Genomic DNA, 19,003 nt, shown 5'->3' with positions numbered 1-19,003 from the left:
TCGTTCTTTGTAGTTTTTTTCGTTTGATGCTTATTTTGTGCGATATTTGGCTCGGTCACGATCAATGGACCACCCTATAAATTTTGGAAGGTTGATTCGAGTTACAGCTTTTGTTATATTTTCATAAAGTATAGCAAAGTTATCTGCAAAGGCAAGCAAATTTATTCCCCTATTTTCGTTTCAGTTTCCCAAGCTAACTGACGAAACCTAATGTACGTTAAGTTTTTCATTCGAAATTCTCACATCTTTTTTTAGAACATAAAAAGAATTGGCGATACGCCATCACCTTGCTGCACACCTGTGTTTGTGAAGGGCTGAGATATTGCATCTCTCAGTTTCACGTAATATACTGTGTCTGCGTCTCAAGATTTGCTAACTTAGACTTACCCCATATTCTTCGATTATTTTATCTATAGTTTGTCTGTCAACGGATCATACGGCCTGTCTGAAATCAACAGATATTAGTAGGAGGCCGTGCTGAAAAGTAATGCCTCCTAATTTTTTATGTGAAAACTCTTAAAGCTTTTTAAATGAAACAAACGTTATTGATTTTCTGCATCTTTATTCTTCATGTCCACTAATTTATTTTCCAAGACAGTCATTCTGACAACGAACACGTTGCTCCCAACGAGGGTCAATTTTTTGATACCGTCACTGTGGAACCACTGGCTTCATTGACGACGCCATACCCTCACGTCTACTTGCACCGCTTCATCACTATCAAAGTGAAGTCCTAACAGGGGTTCTTTAAGTTCTGGAAGCAGCGGAACCAAGTCTGGACTGTATGGAGGATGATCGATGACAGTGAACGAAAGGCATCGGACTGTTGCAGCTGACGCAGCGAGCGTGGGTGGTCTATCATTTTCATGCTGAAGAAGAGGGTGCTCAATGTGTGGACGAACTCGTGTAATTCCTGAAACTCGATTACAGAAATTTGTTTCTCACGCATCGACATAGCTACATTACACACCACCATGTTACAAGCTACAGTTCAGTGCCCTCTCATGGCAGAGGGCTGCAATTTGGGTCGGTGAAGAGGGAAAATTGAGTTATATGCGTTACATATAATACCCCAATCGATATCGAGAATAGAATGAAAAATTCATAGGCATTACATTTCAGCATACCCTCGTACTGTAATTGTTGAAATTAGTAATTTGTACCCTTATTATTACTATCATTATTATTATTATTACATTTATTGTTATTGTTTATTATGGTACAAACTACGCCAGACATATGGTAGAAGAGTTGTAAGGATTCCTCCGCCACTTCTGTATGTTGATCTAATGAGACTGGTAGTACATTGGTAGAGAGAGCATAATTTAATCATCGCTAACACATGGTTTGAGTTCATAAAAGTAGGTAACTGTATACGTGGAAGAGACCTGAAGACGTGGGAGGGTTTCATATTGATTATATAATGGTAAGACAGAGACTTCGACACCTTATTTTAAATTATAAGCCATTTCCTGGGGCAGATCTGGACTCTCACCACATTTTTTTGGTTATGAGCTGTAGTTTAAAATTGAAAAAATTGCGAAAAGGTAGGAAAATAATTGTATTTAGTTATAATTATAACAGGAAATTAAGGAGACGGGGCCTGGATGCCCTGAAAGAACCAGATGTTGTTGAGGAAGATGAATGGATATCTTTGAGCGATGAAATATTCAAGGCAGTAAGGAATCAAATACTTGAAAAGTCGAGACCTATCAGAAAACCTTGGTTGTCACAGAACATAGAGAATTTAATTAATGAAAGGAGAAAATATAAAATTGCGGAAAATGAAGCAGGGGAGAAGGGATACAAATATCTGAAAGTGAGATTGACAGAAAGTGCAAAATGGCTAAGCAGGAATGGATGGGCAACTATTATAAGGATTTAGAAGCACACGTCACTAAGAGGAAAACAGATACGGCCTACAGGAAAATTAAAGAGGTCATTGGAGAGAAGAGAAGCAGTTGTATGCTTGCCAACAGCACGTATGGAAAACCATTACTAAGCACAGAAGGGAAAGCTGAAAGTTGGTAGGAGTATATTGGGGGTCTGTACAAGGGAGATGAAACTGAAGGAAATAGTATAGGAAGGGAAGAAAATGTCGATGAGTATGACACTGGAGATATGATACTGAACAAAGAATTTGATAGGGCACTGAAATACATAAGTCGAAACAGGACCCTTGTTGTAGAGACATTACGTCAGAACTATTGATACTCCTGGGAGAGCTAGCCAAGGCAAGGCAATTCCATGAGGTGTGCAAGAATAATATAATATCTCCAATTCCAATTAAAGCAGGTACTGACAAGTTTGAATATTACCAAATTGTCAGTTTAGTAACTCGTGGCTGCAAAATACAAACTGGAATTCATTCTGGAAGAGTGGAAGAACTGGTAGAAGCGGAGCTTGGGAAATATCTGTTTGGATTCAGGATAAATGTGAGAATGCGGGAGGCAATACTGACCTTACGATTTCTCTCAGATGAAAGGTTAAGGAACGGCAAATCCACCTTTACAGCATTTGTGCACTCAGAGAAAGTTTTTGATAATATTGACTGGAATACGTTCCTTTAAATGCTGAAGATATCAGGGGTAAAAAATGGGAGCGAAATGTTACTTACAACTTCTACAGAAACGAGACGGCAGTCATAAGAGTCGAGGGATATGAAATGGAGGCAGTGGTTGAGAAAGCAGTGACACAGGTTTGTAGCCAACCCCTGATGTTTTTCGATCTGTACGTTGAGGAAGCAGTAATGGAAACCAAAGAAAAAATTGTAGTGGGATATAATTTTAGGAAGAAGAATAAAAAGCTCTGAGGTTTGCCGATGACATAATTCTGTCAGACACCGCAAAGGACTTGGAAGATTAACTGAATGGAGTGAGCAGTGTCTTGAAAGCACTTCGTAAGATGAATATCAACGAAAGCCTGATAAGGTTTTGAGGGAATTAGATTAGGAAACGAAACACTACAGGTAGTAGATGAGATTTGTATTCGGACTTCAAAATAACTGATTATGGCTGAAGTAGACCGGCAATGGCAAGAAAAGTGTTTCCATAGAGGAGAAATTTATCATCGAATAAAGATTGAAGTTTTTCTGAAGGTATTTAGCTGGAGCATAACCATGTTTTGGGGTGAAACATGGAAGATAAATAATTTAGACAAGAAGAAAGTAGAGGCTTTTGAAATGTGGTTTATGTGGGCAGACTGTGTAACTGAAGAGCAGGTGCAGAATAGAAAATGGGTGTGGCACAACTTGATTAAAAGAAGCGATTGGTTGACAGGACAGTTTCGAAGACATAAATTACTCAACATATTAGTACGGGAGGGAAGTGTGGAGGGTAAAAGCCGTAGAGGGAGACCAAGAGATGGCTACAGTAAGCAGATTGAGAAGGATATAGGTGGCAGTTGTTATTCGTAGATGAGTCTTGGAAAGGAAAGTGCAGCATGGAGAGCTGTATGAAACTAATCTTCGGAAGACAACACTCAGGATAACCTATGTCATAGAGAACATTGTTCTCGATCCAGTTCTTCGTTCTCCGTTTAGGACTTTACCACACATACAGTATTCATGGACAGATCAGTTCTCATGTTCATCCACATAAGACATCTCCAGCGTTCGACATCGTATCCCGCAAGTCTAGTCTATTAGACAATGTACGTAGTTTAACAGGCTTACATCTTGGGTGCTCCTTGCTGCAGTTTGTTTCTTCCACCAGTAAGACCTAGACGGACCTACGTCCCATCTAGCTCTACCACGCGCTGTTGTAGATCGACTCTGGCGTAATATTTCATAAGGAAATCCATATCCTGAATGATGTTATAACTAAGGTCTTCCACACATCTTCGGAACTCTCTCTCCCACTCGGAATCCCAACAATGGGGAACCGAGAGAATGTACCCTATTACCACACGTACCACTTAAACTACGAAGCGGTTGGCTGAAATTAATGCACTGCACAGTAGTCACATCGTCTCCTATTCTGTTTATCACAGGGGTGCGAGAATTAACTTGATTCAATCGTATGTGCGCCTGTGGACATTTCTACACGGAGTGTCCCACTTCTCTGAACCTCCTACATTGTGGCTTCCTACAAAACCGCTAAACGTCTCCTGTAAATAATCTCTTGTTACGGGATCTAGTCACTGAATCAGTCTCAGTCAAAAGTACTGGAACTGCCACTGTTTCATTTAATTTTTTGGGGAACTCCATGTGCATTTTTTGCGACATTTCTGACGGCAGACAGCGTAGAAACGTATCAACAGCCCACTGTTATGCCACCTGCTAAATGAACTCATTCGTACTGTCATCGTTCGTTAACATATAAGTATTAACATTGATTTTTCTGTTACAGCCCACGAAACCCTTTACCGGTTCTCCTTGCTGCTGGTCTACATCGTCAAGTTGTTGACCCCAATACCTCGAGGTAGTCTTCCTCCTACAACGATCCACTAACCCTTCCTGAAAGTATGTAAAAAACTGAGCATCCTGAAATTACTCTTTGACATTACTTACATGTACTTCCTAGCAACCACTAATTATTTTAAACGAGCTACAGTTAACAACTGATCATCACTCCAGTTCGCCAATTTTGCAGCCGTATGTAAACCATTCAAGAAGACAAAAACATCTTCCCCAGATTTACAGAAAAATGGTGCTATCAATGAAGGCAGCATCAAGGACAGGTCGAGACCAGCCCTAAGATGATCCTTCCCTTCTTTCAGCCTTAAAACGATTTACTTTTCCAACACTAAGCTTGCTTGTCAGCTCTAGCTACTTCATCCAGCAAATACTGAATTACCCATTGGGATGTTAAATTCTCAACCGACAGACATTTTGCTTTATACTAAAACAAAAGCATATAATGTATGCAGATGAAAAGGAAAGGAGAAACACAACCAGACACACCGAAAAAAATACTTTGATGTCACCATTTACTTGCAAACTTCCACTGAACACCACTGCTTCTGCTTTTTCACCTCATCTAAATTACCACTGGTTACCATTGGACGACCAGGAGATATTCTGACACCAATATTGCTACAGACGCGTCAACGCAAGAGTTCCCCTTGTAGGGTAGAGGGCAACCCTACTATCATACAAGGTGGCAAGCGGTGGCGACCAAGAGGCTGGATTGATGTGAGGCAGCGAGATGGAGCCAGGACTGCGCAATTAAGAAAAGGTCGTTGGTTCGAGGCCTGGTGGAGACAGCATCTTAGATACGGTGACGACTGGCACATTCTGTGCGTCATCAGACGGTGCAGATGTATCAAATGATGACAGGCTGGACCAGGGTGTTTAACTCATGAGTCCCTGTGCTGACTGCAGCTTAAGAGATGTGTTACGGGGTCGCATGGAAATGTCTGGAGCGAGGGATATGTCCAATGTTTGACGTAACTGGCAATAGGGTCGGTCCAGCTGCCGCAGATACGTGGAGTCTCTGTCCGTTGAGACGCAGTGGCGTTGGCTGCTGTGCTGACTTTCCTATGTTAGTAGAGCCGTTGGCCGACGGACTGTGACCTGGTTCCGACGCTGGGCTACTTTCCAGGTGGCTAAATTCTTAGCCGGCACACAATTGTGAATTACGTAATTCTCAGACTAAGATGTATATGGAGCACTGTGTGGGAGAAACATATGAGGACTGACTATTGATCCTGTTGACATATACAACAACTGTGCTTGTGTCCATGAGCAAAAGACCTTCAGCCCCTCCTCAGTATCAGAAATCATGCACTTTTACTGCACTTTCTGTTTCGATTGCCACTACTACCTCCCAAAATATTTTACATTTTTAACAGCCTGTGAATAGCTAATAACCTGTGCATGACATGGTATATAAGTTAGTAGCACCCTGGAAGAAAGTTCAGTGGGTTTCACACAATTCTACTATATTCGATTGCAAACTGCCTATACGAGCTTTTAATATCGCATTAGCTTCTCTTCAATAAACTGTCTAAACAGTTAGGTCAGTTAATTCCGGAAAGCTGGTTCGGTGATTCGGAGACGTCAACCATATTCTGTCCACAGCCTCCACAGTGGGATGTCCATACTAAATGCTGAAGTAGTATTATGAGAACCGCAACCCCTTCGCTACTAGGTTGTTCTAGATTACTCTTGAAACTCTCATACATTTGTTCATCGTCGAATTCACTAGCTGGGAAAATGTTAGGGTGGTATTTTTGAGAACTCGAATACAAATCATGCTTTTCAGTCTCCATCAACGCTTTTTCATTAACCTGAAAGACAGGGGTGAACGTAATTTGGTTTTCCTCAATCTATCTGATTAGAACTTGACTGATTGCAATAATGATTGACTGGGTGAAATTGCATCCATCTGAACCACTAAGGACTTAGTGGCATATATCCCTATGGTCTTAACTGCTACAGCGCATGACGTAGTAGTTCGTACACAGCACTCGCTTTCGGATGGATGACGGTTCATATCCTTGTACAGTTATCCAGATTAAAGTTTTCGTGATTCGCGAAACAGCTCCAGGAAAATTCTGAGCTGTCTCCTTTGAAACCGCACAGTCGCTTTCTTTACCAATGCTTGAAACATTATGAGCTTTTCCTCCATCCCTAATGACCTCGAAGTCGACAGGACGTTAAACCGTAATCTTCCCTCCTTCGTTCGAATTATTAACTTTGTGACGTTAATTTGGAAGGCGTCGGCTATCCGAATCGACTCCTGTCGTGAACACACAGGTATACTGCAATCCACTCTTCTCTTTTCTTGCAGAGTGTTATACTTTACCAGGTTGAATTTCTGTGGGAGGCTCCCACATTACCTCTAGAAAGTCTAACTTGGTATGTCTTGCGGAGTTCAAAGTCCTTGCCGAGCAAGTGTCAGTCAGAGGCCATGCTGCCAAAATTCAGTATATAGACAATGTGGTCTAGGCAGCAGAGACACTCGGCCATTGTGTTGTATTGTGTGTGGACGCTGACCTGCCGTTCCATCACACTGCAATGACGGTGGTGATACCACTTAATGCGCTTGGCTTCAGCCGCCTTTCCACGCATGTGCCACTTACAGTTCTTGTCTGACATGCTATTTTCTGAATTGTGTTTCTTGTGAAGTGATTATTTACGCCACGTTTACATTTTTTGTTTGGAACGCAATATCCGCTTAAGTGCGGAGACATTATTTAGTCTTTCTTTGTGCAGATACTACTAATGGTTATTGTACGGTATTTAAGGCAAATTTTAATTACACACATGAGATTGTCTATCGTATAACGAATATTTTGTAAACCTACATAACCCTTCTACCTCCATCTGCGTTTGTCTTTTTACTGCATTACAAAAATTCCTTTCTCCGAACTTACCACTAAGTGGATTTATACTTACATACGTGTAGTGGGTTTTCTCATGGACTTTCGTCGATTTAAATTACTTTGTTGCGCTGACAAATGCACCTGCCTTACTCTGCCACGTACTCTTCTCCTGACTTTCGTACCATTTACGGCTATCGACTAGGTCGACGTGCTAGCTTTTGCTGATACACGCTCTTTGGAGCAACGATATCGTATGATCCGGCTCCTCAAAATAAAGTTTGTTGGGCTTTGAAGGTTATTGTTCTGAATGCTTACTTTCGTAGCATACCAATGGCAAATACAATGTCTTGCAGGGGTTTCGTCCACAGTATGCTCATTATGCAGCTACGTAATGATACGAAAGTATTCCTGATTCTTCTACTTCTCTGGTGTTTCATTGCATTATCCCGTATCTTCACGGGGTCTGCAGGTTAATCAGGATTTAGCACAGTTAGTGGTAGAGTGTGTCGAGATGCACTTTCTGTCGCCCCTTCCCCCCCCCCCCCCCACTTTCCCCCCTCCCCGGAGACGGAGATTGGGTACGCAATATCTTTGCTTCTAGTTTCATTCCTTGTGAAAGTGAGAGAACGTTTTCAGAATATTTACGAATAATGTAAGTGAGGCGGAAATTCGCCAGCAGCCTGGTATTCACACAGTCGGATATGGCAAACCGACTAAAAACTACATCCAAGCAGCTGCTAACGCGGGTGGCCATCTGAAATGCTTGGCAGCATTCCTGATTATACTCGTGATACATTAGTTGGTTTCTGTATAAAAATTTTAAATTAAATTCCAATTGAGCTAATGAAAGCAGTATCGTTGTTTTTAGAATATTCGAGTCATACTGAATTATCAAGGAACCATGAAATTGGCTAAAATTGGCTAAAAATCAGATTATCCAAAATTTTAATTGAACATTTTGTAACATTTATCAAGACGATGATGATGATGATGTTTGATTTGTAGGGCCCTCAACTGCGCGGTTATCAGCGCCAGTAAAGATTCCCAACCTTTGCTCAGTCCAATCTCGCCACTTTCATAAATGATGATGAAATGATGAGTACAACACACCCAGTCATCTCGAGGTAGGTGATTTTCAAGACGCGATGCTTAATTTATAACATTTGTGTTCTTAGTTATCCAAGACGAAAAATAATGATGTTAAGGCTGAGGAATCCGCACAGGCTCTCAAACATTAAGTTGTACATGATTATGCGTGGACTTGACTAGTGCAATCGTCAGATATAAACTAACCTTCCTGGCATGTATGTTCCATATGTTTGGATACATGTTTGTTTACACGATAAAATAGTGTCAAGATTATACGTTACCGATGTTACTGTTGTTACACAATCTGTGATTAAGTCAAAAAACTTGTCAGTAGCTTAAAGACTGGTAGGTGATGCGATAAGGAAAGTATGTAAGGAAACCAGAGATGAATTGTGATTCTACTTTCTGAAAGGGACACACAGAAGTAAATCCATTGTCATAACCGGCAGTACCAAAGGGTAGATTGTTGTCTTCAGATGCCTGAGGACGAGCATCTTGCAAATGGCGAGCTGGTCGGCTGCTGGCGTGCTACTTTCGTGAGAATCTACGAAAATTGGTGCAACCACGAATTGACAATGGGATGTTGTAAGTTCACGCCTTTTAACACAACGTGAAGGACGAACGCTTGCCTCTCAGTCTCACACAATTCACTTGAGTGTTTAATAGTGGATGGTATTTTCAGATAGGGGATATGTACGCAACACTATGCAGAACACCAGTACGAGCTGTTCGTCGTAAGTGTGCGAACGCATAAGCGTACCCGAGTTGACTGATAGCACACTACGTGTGTATATTTGCGTACTATGTACACGTCTGTGTACCTGTGAGTGTATACGATTTTTTCTTCCCCTGCTGCTAATTTTATCAGTCAGTCAGTAGCATTAATGTTATTTCCACAAGTACAAACCTCTTTTTACTGCATAAGAGAGTGACAGGTACATGTAGAAAATATATTGTTGTAATAACACAAACCTGAATGTAAAGCACCCACTACGTAAAAAAATCAACGAGAAAAGAAAGAAGCTACACCAGAAAATAAATAATGGCAAAAAGAAGCTGAATACAAAGTGTCCCTTGTGTAAAAAAATGAACAGAACAAAAGTATGACTAAATATGAACAACTGACTCTTTTTCTCTACCAGTATTATTTTAAGTAATTAGTATCTCTCACTTCACAACTAAGAAGCATCGCTGTACCTGGAAGTAGTGTTAGTTGCTCTGTTTGGTATAAGTGATCTATTAAGGTATTAAAAACAATGTATTGCACAAAAGACTCTGAAAATTTATTGCTAACAAAAAACCAAAATAATGTAAAATTGGCAAAATGTTATTCTTAGTATGTTAAAAACATGTTATTACGGGGGTTGCAACTTAAATAGTGGCAACTATTTATTTACAGCTCGTACAAAATATATACGTTTTTCGAAGTTTCACTGAACTTTATAGTAGTCACCAGAATAGTGTATAGCCCGTTGCCTACGATATGGAAGTCGTAGATACTCTTACAAGTATCAGTTGTGGTGAAAGTTGGAGCTTCGCGGTTATTTGTCCGACGAATTTGTAGGAGTTCGGAAACTAATGCCGTGAAGTGTTTCCTTCAGTTTAGAAATGGAGTTGAACTTACGAGGCCTTAAGCCAGGGGAGTGCAGTAGGTGGTATGGAACTTAGCAGCCCCATTAGTCAAACAAATCAGTAACAGTTTGCACTGTACATGCTTGAGCTTTGTCCTGCAATATGATGGTCAGATCCTGCAGAAAGACTCATCACTTCTGTCCCTACGCTGTTCGTTTTTGGACCACAACCTACGACCAGCTTAGAGACAGAAGTGATGACACTTTCTGTAGGACCTGACCATCATTTTGCAGGACAATGCTCAAGCACGTACAGTGCAAGCTGTTACTGATTTGTTTGACTGATGGGGCTGATAAGTGCTATACCACCTACTGCACTCCCCTGACTTAAGCTCTAGTAAGTTCAACTAGATTTCTAAACTGAGGGAAATAATTCACGGTATTCGCTTCAGAACTGCTACACAATCTGAGGGCAATAGACCGCGCCGCTCAAACTGACAACTCAACTGGCACTGCTAAGAGTATCCTTCGACTTCCACATCGCTCGCAGCGGGCTATACACAATGCTGGTGACTACTTTCATAGTCAGTAAAACTTTGAAACACGTATCTATTTTGTACGAGCTGTAAGTAAATGGTTACCACTATTAAAGTTCCAATCCTCGTATTTTCAAAAAATACCCACAACATGATGGCAAACAAACATAATAAATGACTAGGCCCATAAAATTGCTGAAGAGAGAAAAGGACGGAGACAGGTTGAAAATTATTGTTACTAATCCGTACATTAATTTGTTGTATCAGTGTTATTGTTATTTGTAAATAAAACCCACATCCAGATCCCAAACAGACTCGATCTTCTCACTACGGTGCATCGAACACAAACGATGAGACTCATGCAACTGGTACAGTAATAAAGGGTGCAGGGGGGAGGGAGTGGTGAGTGGAAGCTTGATTATTGTTCACCTAGAGAGGAAAAGGAGTGACTTCCCACTAGTATTAACACAGGCTGTTACGCTTGCTCCTTACGTGAGCCAAAACTCCCACCCTAATATGGTAACCTTGAATGTACCATACCCAAATATGTGGGGACTCCTTGGTTTGAGGGGGAGAGGGGAACGGAGGTGGGGATTCCCCTCGACCTTGAAGATAAAAAGTCCAAAAGCCTCACTTGTAACCTGAAACCGGAAGTAACCTTATAATAAGATCGTTTTCTGGAGCATAATGCCCACAGGCGTAAATGGCGCCCACATCAGCTGGCCTTCTTCTTTGTCACAGCTACCGCAGTTAGTAGTCTTGATAACGAGTAGTAAATTGTGATATACTACCACTTGGTTTTTCGGATCCCTCCACCTTTCACTTTCTATGAAGTCATTTGCGACAGCTTATTCATATAGCCAGAAACTTACGTCGGTGAAACACAAAATTCCTATCATATGGGAAACAACAACAAGGGATGATACCACTTCTGAACAAATGTGCTCCTTCCCGCCCAAAATACAAAAGCGAAATCTGACAACAGGCTCCAGTTAGTAAGGCGCCTGGAGACGACTGTGTTTCCACGATCTTTTATAAAAGGTTTTCATACTTCCTTGGATCACATCTCCTACCACCCTCTAGTTAAATTTTGAATGTTACATCATTATCGGTATCTTAGGGAATTGGCGTCCTTAAAACCAAGCAAGACAAAGAGATAAGATTACAGCATTATCGACCAATAACTTGCATTAGAGCCAACGTCAAGCTGTATACTCGGCACTTAATGCACAATGCGAACAGCCATTCCGCTACTACTGAGAGAGTATTGATCAAGTGCGGTGCACGGTCTTTCCATTGGAGAAGTTCTTCCACTATACAGAGTCGTTGTTTGAATGGCGTGGCGTGGAAGCACTTCCTCGCTCTTGACATTTTTATGCCTCTAAAAATGTCTGTGAGCCCATCGGGTATTCCTACCAACGACTGTGCCTGCTGGCTTATGACTTCTAACCTCATTTTGTTCGTGTTTTAATGGGGTGCATCCTACACACCAGAACAAGAGTCAGGAGCAGTGAGTCCCACACACCCCTCACAACCTTTTATCGAGATGTGAGACAGGGATGTCCGCTATCGGCGGCGTTATATGTGTTAGCCATTGGGACACGTCTGTATGTCTCCATTCTAACCTAGAATGGCACACATTACTCGCCCTTAAATATGGAGCGCATAAGCGTCATCCTATCTGTCGAAGCAAATCTTCCTCTCACCCAACAACCCATACGCGTATGAGAATAGGATAGCGGCGCCATCTTCAGTAAACAGGTACTACAGTTGGACCGTGAACAAGCCATGCACCTTTCGCATTGACTCGCAAACGTACGCAGTTGGGGATATACATCTCTTCTAACCGCAAAGATATGTTACACACGAAATGGATGAGCAAAAAAGCAGTCTTTGTAGCTAACCTTGCGAAGCACAGACAGGAAATGCCATTATGACAGACCGCAAATGTCACTATCAGTTTCTTATAAGCTATTAGAAAGTTTGTGGCTCTAACCTTGATCTAGAGCTATTGGCCGCTCGATTTTCATGCTCGGCCAATATTCATGCCTTAAACGGAAACACTTCTGCGTAATGTGCAGCCGTATCTTATTATGTTGAGTTAAATACGACAAGAATCTCACCCTCATTTCACATCTTTTTTACACCAACAAGCACTCATCGATACATCCACTTTACAGGAGTTACCCATCTACAGACTGGAGTAGGGCTTGGAGATCAGGTCATTAAAAATTCCTACCATCAGATGTGAAATCCTCGTAGCTGGATGTAATCGACGGGCAGATTTCAGTTTGCGAGGAGTTCACAAATGCAGTCTGCCACAAGATGCGCTCTCGTGAAAGCATCGGTTGCACGATACCCAAGCATGTAGATACATTACTTATCATCAAAATGAAAAATGGTCGTGGCCGAGAAAGAAACTGCCTTAATTATCAGAACGAGCTATGGCACGTTAGACTTGAACGTCATTTTCCAGCCGGACTCTAAAACGTTCACAGGAACCGAAATTCAGTCGTATACTTGTTATGTGACTCACTGTTCCCTACTCGATAATCACAGCCAATTTAGGGGTATTGAACTTTCATACTTGTCTCGAACAGCAACATTATATCATGCGACAAAGGTGCGCAAAAATTATGTTGAGCAGGTCCCAAATATTGTAATCGTCTCTCTTGGTTTACACTGACGAGGAATACAAGTTCGAATTCAACAGTGATGGAAGACGCTCTTCGAGTAGAAATTAAAATGACTAAGAAAATTGTTTAAAAGGTACAGAAATTTCTAGTTAAACACAAAGGTTCTGGGTTCGATTCCTGGTCCCTAACAAATTACACTTTGCCAGTAAATTTCCTACTTCGATCTCTCGGAATGTTTATGAAATACTAGGAGTTCGCACATTTAGCTGGCACCCTGTATATACGTACTTGTAAGGTAGCAGCAAGCCATTGTACCCGTATAAAAGAGTATAATTCGACAGCGCTTAAGAAAAAACAACGGGAGATCCTAAGCCGCCTAAACACTCCCACAGGCCGTTCATCATCAGCATTTTTCACGGAGGTTGCTCTATAGGTGGCTCAAAATTAGTCGTTCTTTGTGAGATTCGACACTTTTGCTTTTTTCAACGTCTACAGTGCATTAGTGAATTGCGGTTCACCATCACCATTCACATCGTCATCCAGTACTTCGTGTGCATCTCAATAGGTCGCTGCTCCATTAGTGAAGATGAGTAGAAAATACATATTACACAAAAATATTCTGATGGCTAGTATTTGTTACTTATGATTCAATAATTCAGGTGCAAACTCATCAAGGTACCACTTGAATTTTAGGAATGTGGTGTCACATAGGATTTGTCGTGGATAGTACAATTCTCGCATTACTTTAACCATCAATATTGCGCTGAGGAAATATTTCCGAAAATGAGTGTGCGCGGTGATTTAATAGCGCTGTAAAGGCTTAGGGCAGATTTTGGTAACAGCTGATAATCAGCTAGTGGCTTCAAGTGGCTTCAATCGAGAACACGAACAGACAGCCAGAGAATTGGAGAGCGTGGAAGAACTCACTGACGCCCGTCATGCGTTCTGTCGAACGGCGTAACGCTTAAGCGGCGGTCAGGCACGCGTTGGAATCGACTGAGGGCTGCGACATGGTACGTCCAGTAAAGCTTCGCTAACTGCATTTTCTGGGGATCGCTAATCAGAAAGCCGATAACAGAGGCCGAGAATACCGCCGCCGGTGGCTGAAGAGACCGTTAATGAAGCGTGACATTCATTGCGAGTCGATAGCGTTCTCACTTACGGCGGCTGAGCCATGGATTGCACGTGCCACGTCTGTGGCGTCAAGGAGGCTCGAAATACGCACATGGAGCCACCGGAACTGCCAGGAGGCATTAACTAAAGCACAGTTACAATACGCTGCCTTGCTTCTCAAGTACTGAAAGGTATTAGGCTAGCACCACTACACTAGGGATTGTCAGTTTTGCTGTTTAAGTAAACTTTAGAAAGCAGTAATTCTTTTTTGGAATGCGGTTTCACTCAAAACGGCGACGTTAGAAAAGACGTAACTGTAAAACTGCGAACTCGGGATACCGTTTCAGAAATTTTTTCTCACACACAGACTAAAATAATTTATAACAAAGCCGAGCTAGGTATTGTAAGGTACTAGCTATCACGAAGTGTTTTACCTATCAACCGAATTTAAAAATATGATACAAAGGGTTCACATTAAAACTTTCACACTAGTTCCACTTGGTCTCATTTGTCGTTGCTGTACAGTTATAGTCCAAAGCTAAATATTACGGCTGAGAAACGTATTTTATAGTTTATCATTCTGACTGAAGGACAAGGTATTCATAAATGATATAATATGCAAGTTCAGTGTACAGTTTTCCTCCAACAGCGCAGAATATTCTAGTAAGATATCGTTTCTCCAATTTTATTGTCATACCCTGATTTATAGCTGAACAAGAGCTGACAGCACAGTAACCTAGTCTGAAAAAAGGACTAGTAAATATTTTTATATCTGAACCATTTGTTGAGTTTTGTGGAAAAAAGTTTATAGGATCATAAAAACGTTTCAAATGCGATTTTAAAACGCGGACAAGACAGTAATTACATGGTCAAGCAGTCAATTTCAAATTGTTAGTTTCAGAAGTGGACAACTCATTTGAGTAAAAGGTTTCTTCTACTTCTTTCCCACTTTGTTTTCTTTTGGTGTATAATGATGGAACATGTGAGAAACCATCTGCCGGTTGAACGATGTACTACCTGTTTGCTACAAGGACATTTTGAGTCTTAACACCAGACTATTGTTGATAAGACCACGATTCGATTAGTTTACAGTATTTTCATTCTGACAATAGTATTTTCATTTACGTAAGAGCTCATAAGACTTATACCATAACATTGGAACTTCGTCTTGTCTCCATAATGAAACTGCTGGAGAGCAATTATCTTTTAAAGTGGGAATGGAAATTAGAATGAACCAACTTCGTCTTGTCTCCATAATGAAACTGCTGAAGAGGAATTATCTTTTAAAGTGGGCATGGAAATTAGAATGAACCAGTTCACTTTTAGTTAGTAACTTCGTTGTTTACAAACAGAATTCGTAAGACTTACGTTACGATGTTCTGACCGATATTTTGACCAGTGTTGTGTAGGTGCAGTATACTAATTACGGACTGTATTCTAACAAGTTCAGTTACATATCCCTAGCATTTTACTTTTATACTAAAAAAAAAGAAGTCACATGGACTACCTGAGTACTTACACAAGCGTGTGCCTATGATAATCAATGGGTGTACGGAAGGTACTCTGAACACAAGCTCACCGAAAAGCATATTAGTCACCATTTTTAGGCGTTAGTTTCCTGTTATGCGAAGGCATCAGGTTGGAAAAAATTGCTAGCGATGAAAAAGCAGGCAAGAGTCAGGTACCGGACATGCTGTTAGTCAGCTCCTTAAATGAGCATACTGGTCGCTTTTGAACGCTCTAGATTGTGTAGACTTTTCACTATCTGGTCATGTGACCACCATCACTGACGTAAGTAATGGAAGTGAAGCGGTGCGTACATACTACTCGTTTGTATGGATCCAGCGCAGTAAATCGGGCCGATGTGGAGACGTGGAAGAGTGGCAGAAACGACCTACGGTGTTTGAAAATGTCCATGCCCACAGCATGAACAAATTGTCCGGATTTGTGGCTGTATCAACTCGGACTGTCGAACGTGTCTACAAGGAATGGTACCCATTCGGAACAATGTCACACGACGTAGGACCAGTGGTCGTAAAACGATCCTAATCGGCAGGAGTTGTCACCGACAATCGGTTTCACACCCGAAAGGAAACGTTGCTGTAAGCGAATCCAGGTCTACCCCAATCGGTTTCTGAACGATCACTGCAAAGGGACGTGCATACAATGGGCATATGAAGTCGGTTCCCTAGCAAAAGTATATTGCTCACAGCTGTACGAAAAGCTACTCGTTTGCCTTCCTAATAATCCACGACAGATATAACAAAAAGGTGTAGCAGATACGGACGCCATTTTCCAGTAACGACTCCATTAACAATCTCACTTAATACCTTGTAGAATACAGTCGATCTCTCTCAATTAGCACCATAGTTTACACTGTCATACATCGGTGAAAGTACACTGACGGGAAAAAAAAAATCACAGCACCAAGAACGAGTTGTGCGACATAAAGGGAAGTTGATAGGCGTGTCTCTGCTACTGAAACAAGATATCTATTCACACATCTCGCCAGTTGCATAAGAGTGGCACCAGTAGCTCCGTTGTGAGGATGCATATCACGTTAACTTTAAATACGCGCTGTAACGGTCGTGAACGTTTGCTACCTTTGAGATGAGGTTGTGAGTTGATGTTGCTCAAGACGCCTTTACGACACCTTTAAGACGACAAAGACACCATTATCAACAACTCACTGAGTTTGAACGAGGTCGTGTAATAGGGGTACAATAAGCTGGATGTTCCTTCTGCGGTATTGCAGAAAGGCTTGGCTGGAGTGTAGTCACTGTGCATTAATGGTGGGAGAGACTTCAGTGGTGTCAAGCGAGAGTTTATTGGAGGGCAGGGTGGATGTCTATTGTTTTTTCTTATGAGAGTCGCTTCTGAGTCAGTGCCAGTGATGACCGTGTGTTGGCTAGAAGGAGGCCAGTTGAGGGCCTGCAACCAACCTTTCTATGTACTACACACACTGGACGTACACCTGGAATTGTGGTCTGGGGTGCAATTCGTGTGACAGCAGGAGTACTCTCGTGGTTATCCCACGCACCCTGACACCAATTTGGTGATTCGATCTGATGTGCTACCATTCACGAACAGCTTTCCTGGGGTTGAATTCCAACAGGATAACGCTTATTCGCATAACGATGTTGTAAACCAACATGCTCTAAAAAGTGTTGAAATGTTGTCTTGATCTGCTCGAGCACCAGATCTGTTTTCAGTCGACCACATGTGGAATATCATCCGACGACAACTCCAGCGTCATCCACAAACAGTGTTAACTGTCCCTATATTAACCGAACAAGTGCAACAGACGGGGAACACAATCCCACATACAGACATTCGGCACCTGCGCAACACAATGCATTAGCGTCTGCACGGTTCATGCAATATTCTGACGGTTATACCGGTGATTAAGATACCAGCATCTCACATTCACAATTTCTTATCTCGAGCTTACATTAACATGTGATGTTGCAATGTTAATCATTAATACATATGTTACGTAGAAATCTATATTCCCGAAATTTCATTACTTCTCGTTAATTGTTTTTTGGTATTGCGCTTTTTTCTGTCAGTTTATTTATAGGAAAGTTACAGGTTTTATGCACGAGTGGTTCTGTACTTACTAACCTAAGATAAATTTATGCTACTTAGAATTTCTATGAAATGTGTACACAGATATGAGAAAAAGTACATTTTCGTTATTTGTTCACCTTTTGCTTTCATTCAGAGAAAATCAGTTTACGTTAGGTGACGCACCAGCAAAAATGAGAGGGTGAACAGCTTTTCCCATCTCTCTGGTGGTACCTGTAAGTAGACTGAACAGGTTATTAGTATCACTCAAGAACCAGGTTGATGAAGGACCTATTCTTACGTGTAAATCAACGTTGTTTCAGTATCTGCACACAGTCCTGAATGTTTCTAAGTCAAATGTCTTGAACCTCAATGAATCTCTTCACCTTGTCGCATAAGAGTTGAATGCGTTCAAAGTGGGCATAAGTTGTACGAAGGCTATTGCTTTCGATTCCTCAGAATGCTAATCAAAGGAAATGTGAGTATCATTTGATTTGTGACGATATACTTAACTTAACCGGAAGATTCCATTGCCTTGTGTGCGCACTAACTCATGTGATCAGTTGCAGGTGGCATTCTCTCATTATTCTCAATGAAAACCTTCTCTGGTCAACCTGTGACAATATGTTTTCAGTGTTTGATGGCCTCTGTATCGATGTACATTAGGCCATCACAGACAAAATTCGGTCTGGCGTTATCCTGCTGGAAGACAACGTCATGGGGATCTCGGAGATAGGTCAAAGCCACAAACCTTCAGTTGTCACAAGCGTAACGGCTACTATCCTAATAATGCGCTAGGTAAACCAGAGGTGATCCCAATGGGAGTGCATGAGGTCAGGACAGAATGGGCAACATGCTGTCTTAAGTTATATTGTAGAAATATAACATCATGGAGTCTTCGAATATTGCACACAACCTCCTACTAAAACATGTCAGGAATGTAGCAACGTGGCCGAGCGGCTCTAATCTCTTCAGTCCGGAACCGCGCGCCGGTTCCAATCCTGCCTCGGCTATGGATGTGTGTGGTGTCCTTAGGTGAGTTAGGTGTAAGTATTTCTAAATCTAGGGGGACTGATGACCTCTGATGTTAAGTCCCATAGTAGTTAGAGTCATTTGACCCATTTTTTCAATGTAGCAGCGGCTTTCCAATCTACTGATTATGCAAGCCATAGGTGATCGTACTGTTTACTCAATGGCATTACATAATATTACACCAGTTACT

The sequence above is a fragment of the Schistocerca serialis genome, chromosome 3 (genome assembly GCF_023864345.2).
Source record: "Schistocerca serialis cubense isolate TAMUIC-IGC-003099 chromosome 3, iqSchSeri2.2, whole genome shotgun sequence".
Taxonomy (NCBI): Eukaryota; Metazoa; Arthropoda; class Insecta; order Orthoptera; family Acrididae; genus Schistocerca; species Schistocerca serialis.
Note: the sequence above shows the minus strand (reverse complement) of the source record.